Consider the following 15,091-nt stretch of genomic DNA (forward strand, 5'->3'; position numbering starts at 1 on the left):
CTTCAAGCTCATTTCTTCATTGGGCAAATAAATACCAGCTGCCTACTGTGTGACAGTCCCTGTTCTGGTACTGAGGACACAGTGATAAACTAAACAAAACACCTGTGCTCACAGAACACAGTAAATGTGATCTTTGGCAGCAAGAGCTATGTGCCAATTAAGCTCTTTATGGAAAGTTTTTTACTTAATCTTCAACACTTGGGGTGGGCTATGACATTATTCTTATATATGAGGAAACTGGGGAGTTAATAACTGAGGCAATTTGCAAAGACTACATACCTTGTTAATGTCAGAGTCAGGAACCAAGCCTAGTCAGTCTCCAGAGGGCTCATCTCAAACTCTCTATTCCTCCTCAAATATTGGAGAATGAGTGCAAAAACAAATCTTTTACTTTGCTTCAACTCTGTCATCTGGCACTTCATGTAGAAGTTCTATAGCTCTACAAAGCTAACTCTTTCCTTCTTAAAATATCTGAAAATTAAGCAGTGACCCCTGGCCAAGCAATTACAGAACAAGGTAGGAATCCTTACCCCAAATGAACACAAAAGAACACGCTTTAAGAACACTATGTGTTCAGAAACTTGGGAAGCTGAGGCAGGAGGATCACAAATTTAAAACCAGCCTCAGCAACCCTAAACAACTTAACAAGACCCTGTCTCAAAATAAAAAGGGATGGGGATGTGGCTCAGTGGTTAAGCCCCTCTTGGATCAATCCCTGGTATAAAAAGAAAGAAAAGAATAAGAAAAGAAAAAGAAAGAGAAATAAAGAAATGAATGAACTATAGTTACTTAATAATCAGAGAAACATTTTCAGAACTACTTGACAACTATGTTAAAGCCATGCTAGACATAGATAAAAATAAAAATAAATTTTATTTTCAACTTTCACTGGCAATGCTTTCACTGAATGATGGGTGAAACATGAGTCATCAATAGTAAATATCCACATCATCATCATTATCATGTTAATATTATTAATATGCTTCAGGTATACAAACATACATTTTTTCTTAATGTAAAAAACTTTGAAATTTCTTATAACCTCTAAAATTTAGAACTTAACTGGCTTTTGGTGGAGCATTAATTTTGGCGAACTATAATGAGCTTCTTTTCTGTTTATTCTTTCCCTGTCACAGTATCCATCACTGGAGTGGCCACTGTTTCTGTCCCCACTCTCTCTTCTTCCAGCATTATTTTTCTAGCATTAGTACCCTGCCTCCACGGCAGGCATTTTCTGGATCCCATGATTCTCTTAATTCCTTTGGAGGTCTTTCCCTTGAAGACCTCATCCTACTACCATTGATGTAGCCTTCTCCCAGTGACTCTTGCACATCCAGCAGCAAGCAGACTTTTATGTCCCTCCAAAGGATCATCAATAGCAGCACTTTGGCCCACTAGAAATACTTCTAAGGTACTTAAATGCTTCCCAACAACATACCTAACCATCAAAATTAAAATAGTAAGGTAGGATGCACCAACCAAAGACAACTCCAGTTTCCTGGTACACATGATTCAGGGAAGAAACAGGAAACTCATAACAGCAAATAACATTTCCTTTAAGAATTATTTACATGCCACAAATTGTACCTTGAAAAGTGCCTTTGTGTCTTCTAAATATCCCCAAGAAGTTCCTTTTTCCATGCACAATAGTCATCAGGAAAGAAAAAAAAAAAAAGCAAAACCAACAGTATTCAAACTGGCCTTTGTGTAGATAGAGCCTTAGTCTAGTTTATAGACTTGGACCCAAGGGATGTTATCTCAGATGCCTCTAGAATGAAATGGAATTAGCAATTACACAGATCTTCTCCACTAGAATTGCATTAAAAATAATTTAGCATACTTGTTACGTATACTTTAATCATATTATCCCATAAGTAACCAGCCACTGATCTCAGAGGTCAGTGTATAATTACAATGAATGTACTAGGGGGAATACAGCCCAACACTTTGGAATGTAATGTTGCAGCTACAATTCTTCCTCCCTTTCTTTCTTTCCTGTGCAGTCCAGTTGAAGAAGTTAGCTTCTTGCCTCTTTGTAGAAACCATGAATGAGAAATCTTAGAGAAGAGATACTATAGAACTGGTGCACTTCTCAGAATATAGCAATAACCTGTCGTCATCAAATAGAAAAATAACATCATCATTAAAATATCTCTGTTGTTAATATTTTTAAATCTAACATGTATTTCCAGAATAGCTGCTCGGAAGTAGCTGAACTATGGAATGAAGCATATTAATTATCCTTGTTATGTATATATTTAACTCATGACCTTTTCCAGAGGTACAAAAACAAATGTGTAATCTCTCAACAGTGCTGGTTGTATGTTTCCATAGCAAACTGAACTTCATCTGCACAAAATTTCTTGGAATCAGACTTTCTATTTCTTAGGCATTAAGTGGGCAAATATCTTTTCTGTTATGTATCCAGGAATCTATTATGAAACTTATGTCTGATAAGCAAGAAAATGATATGATCACCCTGTATTGTTATCTGGTGCCCAAATACTTAATCCTAAATAGTCCTTTTTTGGTGTATAAGATGGCTTATTGTATGCAGAGAACTAAGACATGATGCAGTGAAAAGAAGAGCTTAATTTAATGTCTGTCTCTCTATTCCTCTGCACTGGTACTTCCCAGAAAAAAACAGGAGCACAGAATCTACTAAACAGAGAAATGGTGATGGTATACAAATAAAGCCTGATGCCACTACCTTGTCTGTAAATCTCTGAGTTCCAGAGGAAAAACTGCCAAGTGCCATGTTCAAACTAACATAACAACATTCATTAGTACAACCAAAAGAGATTGGAACCACCATATGACTCAGCAATTCCTCTCCTTGAATTTTATCCAAAAGATCTAAAATAAGCATACTATAGTTATACATACATGCCAACTTCTATAGCAATGCCCACAATTCTAATAGCCAAGTTATGGAACAAGCCTGGGTGCCCATCAACAGACAATGGACAAAGAAAATGTTAGAGTAGAGAAAGGTAAATAATAAAAATAGAGTAGAGGAAGGGAATCAGGGGCAGAAAGGATGGGAGGGAAAGAGGAAGCACTGGGGATTAAAATGGAGCAAATTGAATGAATATGCCATGAATATGTCAAAATGAACTCTATTATTATGTAAAACTATAATGCATTAGTAAAAACCTTAAAAATGAAAAAGAAAGAAAAAAAAACACAGAGGCAGTGATGTGCTTCTCAAAACGTACTAAGAAGGAAATAGGAAAACAAGCTACCATTCCCTTACTGAGTTCTATGGGTGAGAATTCTAGGCATTCACATGTGATAAACAACCAGTTACCTAACATGTATTATCTCTACATGTTGATAACTTCACACACACCTCCATAACATTATACCAACAAATTTCATCCTTTAGTCCCCAAAGAGGTGTCTTTTCCCCAAAAATGGTGCCTCATTCTTGTATGTCTTCTCTACTTAAGGAAACAAGTAGATAATAGGTACGTAACAGAGAGGTATACAATATTAAATAAAAGAGGTATAAAATATTAAATTAAAAACAGACAAAAATATAGGTGATAATATAGAACCTTGAGTAAAACCATGTTTTTAATTTTTGTTTTATTTTGTTTCATTCCCCCCGCCCCCGAAACCAGAAAATATTCCACCAATCAGAAAATTATGTTAATATGTAGTTATTCCTTTGTCCCAGTCTCCTGAGTACTCTGCCTCATTGGTAGAGTGGAGAAGGTAGTAAACTAGCTTCCACCCAATTTGGGACCATATCTGAATTAGTTGTGTATGTGTGCCTCAGGTACATTTTACTTATATGTAATGGATATCACCATTTATTACAGTCTGAAGAAATAGATTGTGTAGTAGTCTAATTCACCTTTCAATCTCAGTTTGTTTTTTTGTCCTTTTGAGTGTCAGGCAGCTTGTTGTTCTGTGAGGTCTCTATTTTTGGCTGTCCAATTTCAGTGTGAGTCATCTCAATGATTTTAGCTGCCATGAATCATTGTTTGCCAAAGTTGTCTCTTACCACTACCCAAACATTATCAAAGAGCTATCATTCCCACCTGTGAACATTAACACACACCGAGTGGCCATCATGACTTCATGATATGAGCCCCCATGTTTACGTTTTATAAGTAAGCCAAATATTGTTTGATGATATCATTCTCTGAATTTTCTCAGCATTCTTGTCTACCCTTTCCATGCCTCTAGTTTCAGAGAATCTGTTTCCATGACTAAATTTTTAATCTGTATACTTGATAAAATACTTAGCTACTCATTTCTCGATTTCATTATAAATCAGTCCTTCTCTACAAGATCTCTTTCATCTATAATGTAGTCAATCTTCAACATTTTAGGAAAGTAAAATTCTATTTTATACAAGCCACCATTATATTTTTTGCCTAGACTGTCAGGATAGCCTGAAGCTTGGTCTCTGCTTCCTGACTTGCTCCAAATACTCTAGTTTTAATATAATAACCACTCTCCTGATTTTCTCAAATTCTCAGTGTGAGTCCAGAGTCCCTACTTTGTGCTTTAAAAGGCCAGTATATACATTGTATTCTGTGCTGCAATAAGTTCACTTGTTTCTCACATTCACTGGACTCCATGGTCTCAATTTATAGTATGTCATTTGTTTTTGTTCACAGGATGCCCAACATTTCCAGGTGATTGGTAGATGAATAAATGAAGGAATGAACAAATTCTGAAACTGTTCACAACTTTCTCTTTTTCGACACTTACTGGGTATTCTTTCTTCGGAGTGTTCTCCACTCTACATTTAGCATTTCCATTTTTTTTCACATTTAATGCCATCATAGCAACTGATGATCAGACTCCCAAAACAGACAAATGGTTGACCAAGGGCAAAAAGCTTAGGCTAAAAAGAAGACCTGGACCAAGTTCTTTAGGATTTCCTCACAAAGTGTATTCTGTAAAGTCATTTACTTTGTTAGATGTTGCATCCAGAAAGAGTTACGAACTTTTTATGAGATACAGAAGAATAATATTTGAGAAAGCACTTTGCAAAATGTCGACTCCTATACCACCAATAATATGTTAGAGTTAGTGACAGCAATTATCATTCTCACAGCATCAACTATTTTAACCTACCAAATCCTCATAATAGCTTTACAAGATGATTTCTATGTGTATCCCATCTTACAGATAAGTAAATAAAGACATAGAGACGTTGTATGAGATTCACAAGAAAATGAAACAATAAGTGAAAGCATTGAGGATCCATCCCAGGCTATCAAGCTCTAGTTTTTGATAGTTTTTGACTTCTCAGCTTTTCTGTACTTTACACCAAATTAAAATGATGGTCTGCTTCTCTACCAGGGTCCTCTTAAAGGCAAAGCTCTTTTCTTTTGATCTTGTGATGGGCTTTCTTACTAAAAGCTCTGCCATAGCTTTTTGAGCTTTTATATAAGTTTAGAGAACAGGATGAAAATAACATTAAAAAAAGGAAAAGAAGAGAAAGGAAAACAACAAAACAGAAAACTCAAAGCAAGAAAGCAAACAAATAAAAGTTCAAGAGAAATAAAAAATGCACACAAGGATCAAGACTTGACAATAACCTACCTCTCTGTCTACTCTATTACAATCATGGGGAAATATTTTGAGGCAGGTCAAGACAGATTGAGGACCGTAAACTTATAGCCTCCTTTTTTTTCACAGTTCTATATTCTCTAGTCTCTTTTTCCTCCACATCAAATGCAGCTCTTCCCTTTATAGTTCACAGAGACATTGAAGCCAAAGGTGAAGGGTGGGGCTGGAGCCTGCCGACAGCTGCCAACAGGGCCCTGACGGCTGGCGGCTAAAAGCACCAGCAAGCCCTGGGTGCAGCCCACTGAACTGTGGGCGCTGTCTTCCAGGCATGCCAACAAAGAACAAATCAGCAGCTCCTCAAAGAGAGGGACAGAATCATTTCAAAACTTGGAATCACTACTGTGCAGTGCTTGCCTGATACCCTGGTGATAAATTCAGAGCAGCACTGAACTCACCGGTTTTACAGACACAGGAACACAACACTTGTGCAAAGGTAAGCGCAAGGAGACCTCTTAATCAGGCAACTTCTCAGACATCCGCGAAAAATCTGCTCTCATCCAGTGTTTATCTTGAGTGGCAGGGAGATGTTCAGAAATCTGTTTTATTTACAATTTTTTAATACCTCATTAACAATGAAAAGCAGCCAAAACATCAGCAAAGAATTCTCTATAATCTTTTGGATTAATACAGTGATTTTTTTTTTTTGCAGTAGCTTCAATATGGCAAACTAAAGAAAAAGAAACATAATATGTTTTAGCAAATACAACACAATGTTCAGCAATTTAAATTAAGAAATTAAAACTAGTCATATGAGAAGGAGAAGAGAATGATAAAGACCCAAAGTGATATGCTGCAATTTTTACTATCTGCCTTTTATTTTAACTTTTACGGTAGTAGCTAAGGTCTTATGGTCATTTCAAGAGCTACATCCAGAAACCCAATTAAACCAGCTCACTGCATTTATTGCATCTGCTTCGTGGTGTGAGGGTAAATGCAGTTCTTAAAATCTAGTGAAGAAAAGATGAGAATGTGAAAGGAAGAAGAATTCAAGTTTGAATCAGAACCATTTTTTAAGTAAACTTTTATTATCTTAGCTATAATCTCTCAGTACAGTTAAATTTATTAAAAGACAATTTATTATAGTTTCTCAATAGCAAATATTATTTTGTAGTAAGTATTTTGATAAATGTTTAAGATATGTTAATTTTAAATAAATCTTTGTCTTAAAATTGAGAGAAAGTAATTAACTGGTAAGAATGTATTTTGTTCCTTAAGCTGAAAATATTTGGAAAATTTTTTAGAAAGGACAGAGATTGTTCAATGTTTTTCCTTCCTTAATATAATCTTTAAAATATGTTCTCTCTTCTATGCTTTACTCTAGGACATATATGTACTTAATGCAAAATAATTCTTCTAAATCAATCTTAATTTTTCACAGTTTGCATGAGAAGCAGCTTTAGTTTCCTCTCTAATATTATATGGTAAAAGGTTTGATTACAGTTACAAAAAAGGTGGTCAAAAACCTTAAAGCAGACTGTTAAAAAGACATGGAAAGGAGCAACAATAAGATAAAATAGTGGCAAGAGCTTGAGTTAGTGAACAAAATCTAGTGCAAAGAGGGTAAGAAAAAAAGATTTCAACAAGAGTAGACATTAAATATGCCAATATTATGATATCCTAAATAAAAATAAAGTATATTATTATAATGAACCTTCTCTACATCCAGGATCCAAATGAACATCGACAACTGAACATGATCGGTATCAGTTTGAGTTTTGTCACAGTTAACAAGCCAAATTGATGCAGATCAAAATGCTTTTTTCATGTCGGAAATAGAGCTTGGTTGTCAAAAAAGCTTGGTGATGAGTGACCGTGGGGAGACATCCCAGCAATAATCAATCGTCAATCAGTCATGGAAAGTGCTTATTCTGCTCTTATAGGCGCCTCTTCATTACTTGCCGTGCACCAATCTCAGGAGAGAGAAGATAAAGGTTCCTTTCAATGAACAAAGCAATAGTTTCTACACAGGGAGAAATGAAGAGAAAAGCAACCTGGATTGGTTTTAGAAACCACTTTTTTTTTTTTTTTGCTAATTTTTAGGAGCTTTATTTTTCATTTTTTAAAAAAAGTTTTTTTAAAAAAAAATGTTCGTTTTTTTAAAAAATAGCATTAGAAATACCAAAGTGGCGCTAACATTTGTCTTCTTCTAAACTGGCAATTCAACATTTCTTACATAAATGTCATAAGTCAGATATCTAAATGGAACTGATTAATTAAAGTGAATATGTTGCTTTAAATATGAACATAAGATTTGTTCAATTTAGGTATATATGGTGAATGGAGAGATAGTACATGGCTGCAATATCTTAAGAATATTAAAAGGTTAATCATAATATTAGTTTTGGGTAAATGTTACCTAGTTAAATGAAGTGTGTATGTTCATGAATGTGAATGCAAAGGCAAGATATTCAAGTGGCTTGAATTTGCAGATGCTTTTTTTTTTATATTATAATTCTCTTCTCTTGGGAATCTATGCTTAATAACATTGAATTCCACCAGAAAGAAAAAAAAAAGTCATTCTGCCTGTTTATTTTTGAAGCACATGCATTCTCTTTTCCTTGAGTTAGTGCACAACCACTTTGGCACTTTCCCTGTACCACGAAGCAGAACTAAATACTTCTGGTAGGCAAGCTGGTAAGGGAAATGATTTTGAATGTATTTTCATAGTGGAAAACAGGTTTGCCAAAATAGTTTGACTTTATGAAAGGGGAGAACAGCTGTATTTGGTTTATAATAAATCTTTCACAAATCAGTAAAAGCAAATAGACAGCACAACTGTAACCCATAAAAAGTGGAAAATATTAAACAACAGGCAGTGAAGTTGTTAAACTTTCCCACAGACACCAGGTTTTGAAAAAAAAAAAAAAAACCCCATCTAGCAAATCCACACATGCAACTCACATGAAAAAGTGGGCCAAATCACATCAGAAGAGGGGAAAGAATTATTACTGATTAGAGGGAAAATCCTGTTAAGGTGACTTTTCTAGGATGAAGGTGTCCCCAGCAGTTTCCTCCTCCTATTACTGAATGTTAGTGCAGAATAATTACTTGCTTGCCAAAAATGACAGGACATTGACCCTGCAGACTTATTGAATTCTCATTGCTTGCCTCCAGGCCATGTCGGGGGTTATTCAATTTTGCCTGAGGAGGACAATCTATTATGAGAGATGAGTCAAGAAGGCATCCTCCTTGATTGCCCACCAAAACCATTATCGCAGCACAGAGAGGGCATCGGCAGGGAGTGGACAGACAAGACAACACTGATCTCGATTACCCAGGGACAAGATACAATTTACATTACTTGAAGCCACAGGACAGAGGGCAATCAGCCCTGGGAATAGGGCGGGAGCCCTAGAGTGAACAGGTATTAACAGCAGAGCAGCATCGGAGCTACTTGCTTATGCTAGGCATGACCTTTAGCCTTACAAGGTAGTAACCGATTGGTTTGATCTGTAATTATGTAAATAATTTTACATTGATGAACAGAATAGTTCTCAAAAGCATTCAGAATCCTAAAGTATGAAAATCTTTGGATTAGATTTGCTTTATCATATCTGTCATAGATTTTCTGTTCTAACACATTTTCATAGCAATCACAGTTATTTTTGACCCAAGAACTTGTTGCAATCAAAATTGACTACCAGTGGAGAAAACAACAGCCTCAATTCTACAACTGCACCTTTAAAAAAAAATTCTGGATAATGAATGAATTTATCCTTTAAGCATAAGGCCCCAGTGTGCAATGTGCTGAGAGCAATGTTGTAAAATTTTGATTTGAGACTCTGCTCAATAAGCCAATTTTACGGGGCTAATGATAACATATAAGAAAATCAAGTAATGCTTCTCTTTAGACTTGATTGTTAGCTAAACATTACTGGATCCCAATATCCTGTTAAACTATTCCAGTGAATTAGAAAATCTTACACTATTTTTATTTCAGTCAATGAGAAATGCTTCATTACATGTTTTAAAAACTGATTTAATTGAGAAAAAGATATGCCTACACTTTTCTCTGGCTTATAAGGGTCAGGGACTCTAGTAGGAGTTTCTAAATAAATGATATGTTCAATTTAACATATTGGAATAATATTATGCTCCAAAAACCTAGTAACGGGTAGATTTTTGTAATCTTGGGAGTTCCTGACAGCACGAGATATAATTCCAATAGAAACAATGGTTCACATTTTCTAGATAATTACATAAGAATCCATGGGAAACTGCTTCAAATATGAAAAATAGCCCATGTTATTTCAGAATTCTCCTGCTATGCTATTAGTATATCTGCAGAAGCTGAAAAGCAAATAACCTCTCATTCCCCCATGAACACTGATTAATTAGGGCATGAAACCAGGGTGATTTGTGAAAGAGCTTTGCAAAACAAAAGCTTTGTGTGATTTTATGCTTAGAGTTTATTCTGAATCAATCTATCAACTAAAGAAAATTATATTAAACCACTGACTTAAAAATTAGAGTATGTTAAAAAAGGTTAAAAAAATAACTGTCAGCCCCTCTTTTCAAGTTAGAATTTATTAAATAATCAGAATGCCTTTTGTGTGCTCAATCCCAACAGCATACAGGTTGATGTGTCCTTATCCTATATCTAAGACTCAGTGTCACTCAGTGCAAGGGGCAATTTAAATTGATATAGTGCAAATAAAAAAAGTACCTACTGCGTTTGGCACACAGTAGGTACTAAAAAGATATTGATTCAGTGATAACATAAAACATAAATTTGAAACACAAATCTTTATAAGATTAAAGATCACAGAATATTGAAATATGTAGGCACCTTTAAATGGTCCTATTTGGGCCATGTGTTTTACAGTTGAGGAGATGAAACTCTTTCTTTTAAGCTTATAAAAGATGTATGCTAAGGGGTTTAGAGCAAGTCCTGAAATCAGACTCTGGCTAAAATCACACTGTGTAGCCTTAAGAAATTTACTTTACCTCTCTATGTTCCTGTTTCCTTGCACATAAAATTGGGATAATAAGGGTCCTTACTGCACAGGGATTTTGGAAGGATTTATTGGCAAAATATGTTCATAAGAGACAATCATAAAATACCCAGTACAAATTATGCTCTTAGTAAACATTAGCACTTATTGTTAAAGGTAAAGCCCAATTCAATTTAGTTGGGTGATACTAAGACAGGAATGAAAAAAACATGTTACTCTTTTACTAAAGCATCTCTTTTGTGAGCTTTTTGGTTGTTAGCATCAATTTTATATATCCAGTTTAGAAAAGGTAAAAATCAATTCAAATCAGTTAAATATACGTATATTCTGAAATCGTCCATACTCCCAACACCAAAAAAGAAGTAGAGTTGGTATCTTGGTATATGCTTTACCAATTAGATTAATTTGTTTATATGACACATACAGTAAAGCCCTTCCAGATACTATAAATGGGATCTGAATGTTCAATGTCATAAAATATGAATAGATTTTTATTTTGAAATTAATCAAGGAACCATGGGAAATCTATTTATTTAGACCAAGGGAAATAGCTAGTTACTTCAACAAGGAAGCAGAGGGTAATCAACTCCCAATCCCAGAAGTTTTACCACAAAGTGTTACTTTATATGTGTACATTTCATATATATTTATTTAAAATCATGCTATTATTGGCTATTCACTTTGGGGAACAACAGATTATAAATATTATTTCATGTGAAAACTATAACACAATAGTTCTAAATTCCAGCTCTGGATTAAGACAAACCTGGTTTCAACGGTTAACTCTGCCATTTACTTGTCAAGTTGACCCTAAACAAGTTACCAAGTCACTATTTGTTTATCTGTCAAAAAAGATGATATTAATAACTATTCATCATTTGCTAGTACACATTAAATGAAATAATCCACTTTAGACACATAATGCAAATACTTGGCACTTAATATGCATTCCAAAAATATTAGTGTTTTTACCTCTTTGGTTCATTCTGTGGCTAGAACATCACTCAGTCACCAAATGTTAGACACTTAGGGGTTTTATGCCTTTCTTTCATTACTGTTATAAAAATGTTTTCTGATACATACATTTTTTCCATTAGTCAGATTTTTACTTAGAATCAACTATTAGAAGCTCAATGTCCTGGGTCCAAGAGTATATGCATAAAATAATGATTTGTCATATTTCAAATTTGGTACTGGCATTATATTAAGCATTATACCAGCATTATTTAAGATTCCTATTTCTATATTATCAATTTTATAAATTAAGGTGAAATGCATATAGTATAAATTACAAACTCTTAGTACAGCTTGATGAATTTATATATATATATATATATATATATATATATATATATATGTAATACATACATATATGAATACATAATAATATATATATACATATATATGTGTATGTGTGTGTATCCATCACCCAGATCTTTATACAGAACACATCCAACACACCAGAATGTCCCTTTAACCTGTTGTCACTTAGTGCCCTTGCAACTCAGAGATAACCTCCATGTTAACTACAAATTAATTTTTTCATGATCTTGAACTTAAAATAAATGGAATCATACAATATGTGCTCTTCAGTGTTATTTTTTATCAACATAGTGTTTTGAGATTCCTCCAGCTGTGTATCAATAGTTTCCTGTTTCTTCTTTTCTATTGTTATTGTTCTTCTATAGGAACATACCTCAATTTGTTTACACATTTCCATACATTTGGATACTTGGGTTGTTCCCAATTTGGGGACTTTTATGAATAAAGTTGTCAACAGTTTATTATTTGGTGGACCTCATGTTATTGGGAATTCTTTTATGAGAATTGTCTATTCATTAGAGTGGAAATATATTTAGCTTTGGCAAAGTCTCTTAAATCAATTTATACTTTCATCATCAAAATCTGAAAATTCTATCTGCTCCTATCATATCTTCATCAATATTGACAACATCAGACTTTCTAATCTTAACTTTTTTGGGGTGTGTATCTAATTTAATTTCATCAAGCACTTTAAAAAATATGCTTATTAGATATTTGTTATGCTTTATTGAATTACTTATTCTAGTATTTTGTTCATTTTCAGCTGGGTTCCTTTTTCTTATTGACTTGTATTTTATATTATAGAGTTTTTACTTTATTTATAGTTATATAGCTACAAGACTTTTGAGCTTTATGATATATATATATATATATATATATATATATATATACTTAATATATATTTCTCTATATATATTTATGAAAAACTAGAAAAAGCTTATTTAATAAACATTATCTTAATATATGAAGAATTATACTATTTTCATGGATTGGAAGGTTAAATATGGTTAATATATTGATTTTTCCAAAATTGATCTCTAGATCAATAAGTCTACTTATGGATTTTGGTTCTACAAAATAATATCTAAGTAAATGAAGTAAATAACCATGAATTTAGAAGAGAGTTCAATAGAGTAAAAGAAATGGATCCAGAAGGAGAGAAGAGGCGGGAGAGAGGAAAAGTACAGGGGAAATAAATCTATCAAATTAGGCTATGTCTGTTTTGAACAACCCACAATAAAAAATTAAAAAAAAAAAAAAAAAAATTAGGCTATGTCCATGAATGAATATATAACAATGAATCCCAATTAAATATATGAGTATAATGTACTAGTTGAAATAATAATAATGATAATAGAAGGCAAATCAGAAGAATGGAATGAGCAGATCAGGGGGAGAGAAGAGAGATGTTCAAGGGAAGTATGAGATTGATGGAATTATGTTATGTGCCTGTATGACTATGTCATAATGAATCCCACTATTATGTATAATAATGGACCAATAAAAAATTAAAAAACAAAAACAAATACTTTAAGTGGAAAAATGTGTAAATTACAGTGAGTTGATTTTAAAATTTATTTGGAAACACAACACAAAGGACAAGACAATATTTAAGAAGAGCAAGTGTAACATTCGAGTATTATCATTAGTAATGATGGAAGTGTGATATTGATACAAAGACAGATAAATAAAATGAGAAAATAGAACAAAAAAACAAATATAGATAACACATGTATATTCATTTGATTTGCAAGAAAGGCATCAAAATAAAGTCAAATAAGACCTTTTACTTTTGTTTTTTCAATAGATCATTCTGAAGTAATAGGATATTCATAATAAAAAAAGTGAACCTGGGTCTCTCCTTCATACATACAAAATTTTATTGGAGATTAAAGTTCATTTTTAGTATTAATATATTACTCCTAAATTAATAAATAAAACAACACTCTGGTGATATTTCTATTTGCATTTCTCTGAATACTAATAGAATTTGCTTAAATTTTCTATTTATATTGTTTTCTTTTAGGATACTCCTTTTATGGTTAATAGATCTTTCTAGTTTTTTGAGGCAACATCCTCATCAACTTCAAAAATTGTATGTATTTTTATATCTGGTTGTAGACTTTCTATTTTGTTTCTTTGATCTATTCTTTTTTACTTACAGCAACAACTCTATAAGAAATAGTCTTTATTGTTCAAAAGGGACAGAGAGTTACACCTAGCAATGTTAATAAAATAAATAATAATGGCAACCTTTGTGTCTTGCCTGACCAAAGCTTTCATTAAGTATTAGTAGGGACCAATTAGTAACATACAGGAAGTAAAGAGAATCCAAAATCATGCTTTATTTAGCATAATTTTATGGCAGGAATGAGGGGAAAAAAAGGGATATTGTTAGCCTGGTAACAGGAGTTAAGCAGTAGGGAAAGTTTTCCTGTGGGCCTTCTACAATCCTGATTCATCCAAGAAAATTTAGTACATAAGTACATACTATAAATAGTTTGAATTATGTTCTAGAAACAAATTAAAACAAAAAAATACCTTAAGTTTGTGCTTTTTTATACTCTATGGTAATTCAAAGAACAATACTAAATAGGTCATGGTGTGGATAAATATAGTCAAGACTCCAAATGAACCTAAGAAACATGTTTAAACTAATACTGTAAATGTTTTGCCATTGTTTCTCAAGGAAGGTAGAAGAAAATAATAAAAGGGGAATTTGCATGATAGAAATTAAAGACATTTCCATACAAATCATTAGAAATTTCACTGATGATTTTTAAACACAGAGAGGGTATAAGAAATAACTAACTTGATTGGCATAGAATGGCAGGAAAAGTGAAAATCCTGGAAAGGGCTTATTTGTGATACTAACACATACACATTACATATTGAAAGGCAAATATACAGAATCTGTATCTCATGGTGTGATTACAGATGCTAAATACACACAGGTTCCAATGGAGTTTTAAAGTTTAAAGGTGATACATAGACAATAGATTTAGTAGTGAAAGTTGGAAATGTTATTCTAAGCCCTTTGCAACCAACATTTGGGAGAAGAAAATCTCTTCTTCCCTCAAAATATACCCTGGTACCAGCAGCAACAGAGAGAATGCTGAGATAAGAGGCACCTTTAGCCTGACAATCTAACCATATACCCTCAATGTCCCATTCCTTTTTATAAGTTATTGCTTCTCATGGAACAAGAGAACAGATGC

At 33.3% G+C, this 15,091-nt stretch overlaps 1 long non-coding RNA gene across 1 annotated transcript in view; it reads left to right on the plus strand.

Moving 5' to 3' along the window:
- Nucleotides 1-5,823: 5,823 nt before the first annotated feature.
- LOC124102563 (uncharacterized) overlaps nucleotides 5,824-15,091 on the plus strand; it is an 85,989-nt gene continuing 76,721 nt past the window's right edge. Inside the window, exon 1 of the long non-coding RNA XR_009228138.1 lies at nucleotides 5,824-6,028. This is a non-coding gene — a long non-coding RNA (uncharacterized LOC124102563). The remainder of the gene's footprint in view (nucleotides 6,029-15,091) is intronic.

The sequence above is a fragment of the Marmota monax genome, unplaced genomic scaffold (genome assembly GCF_021218885.2).
Source record: "Marmota monax isolate L192 unplaced genomic scaffold, Marmota_monax_Labrador192_F-V1.1 WCK01_AAM20220418_F8-fsc00002, whole genome shotgun sequence".
NCBI lineage: Eukaryota > Metazoa > Chordata > Mammalia > Rodentia > Sciuridae > Marmota > Marmota monax.